Raw genomic sequence first — 1,367 nt, forward strand, 5'->3', positions numbered from 1 at the left:
AGGGTTACACTGCAAAAAATTAGGTGTAGTCAAAGAGTAATAAAACACAGCAAAGTGCAGTTAAACATCACTGCAGGTCAGCAGAAACAAGGTCTTCAGTTGCTGTTAAAATCCTCGTTAAGGAGATTGTTATTATCATTCATTAGTTCATCGTGTTTCCACCTGCTGAATGTAAGTCTTATATTCACTCTCTTTTAGCTCTGTTTTTACAGCTTTTTCTCTAAAAACGACGCTATGAGAGCTCTGAGAGTGAACCAGAACAGTAAAGTTGCAGCCGGACTGCAGCTAAACAATGAGCTGAATCTCACTATAAAGCTCCATAAAGCTGCAGAGTCTCTGATAATTCTCTGTAGGTTCATCACTATGAACCAAAACCAACACATTAACAACATTTACATTAATATTGACATTCTTAAATCAACATCTCCTTCTTTCTGCCTCATTACAAAGTATAAAAATCTATAAATATTGTTGATTTCTTAAGTTTTCCTGCTGCACATGATGCATCATCCTTCACTATAAAGTCCATCTTTAGTGTTTGTGCACTGGAGGCTTCAAGTGTCCACATCACACTTGTTGTAAGTTGAATACTGGACCATGATTGGCTCCTAACTAATTGTGATTTCACAGATCCTGCTCGTAGATACACAAGTTTAAATCAGATTTTATGAGACGTTCCTCCTTCAGCAGATTAATATAAACAAACTCAACAAACAGCCTCCAACTGAAGGAACAAGAAGAAAACTTATATTTTTGAGTGGAGCAAGACTTTAAATGGTTGCACCTGTAATCACACCCAACAGTGTATTAAGATAAAAACAAGATAAACTTTAATGTCTTCAGGGGGAATTTGAGTTGGGCCAACACATAACAATATAATACTGTCACATCCTGCCTGTCACATCCAAATCAGATTTTTTGAAACTTTCCTCCTTCAGCAGATTAATATAAACAAACTCATCAAACAGCCTCCAACTGAAGGAACAAGAAGAAGAAAAAAGACATTTTAGAGTGGAGCAGGACTTTAAATGGTTGCACCTGTAATCACGCTTAACAGTGATGTCACAGTGTAATTAAATAAGATAAAATAAACTTTAATGTCATGAGGGGAAATTGACACTACAATACTGTCACATCCTGCCCGGACTTTCTAATTAATTTTAGTTTTAGTCAAGTTTCCGTCCATCTCTCCTCCGTGATAGATGAAAGCAGAGCAGGTGAAACTTCAATGCAGAGATGAAAATCAAGGCTTGAAAGAAATTATGTTTATTCTTTGGATGTGAAACAAAAACCTTAACAGAGACTGAACAGTGCTGCACAAAGCTGCAATACTGTCACATCCTGCCGGAAGGTTCTGTGTTTTAGTT

This window comes from Scomber scombrus, unplaced genomic scaffold (genome assembly GCF_963691925.1).
Source record: "Scomber scombrus unplaced genomic scaffold, fScoSco1.1 SCAFFOLD_53, whole genome shotgun sequence".
Lineage (NCBI taxonomy): Eukaryota > Metazoa > Chordata > Actinopteri > Scombriformes > Scombridae > Scomber > Scomber scombrus.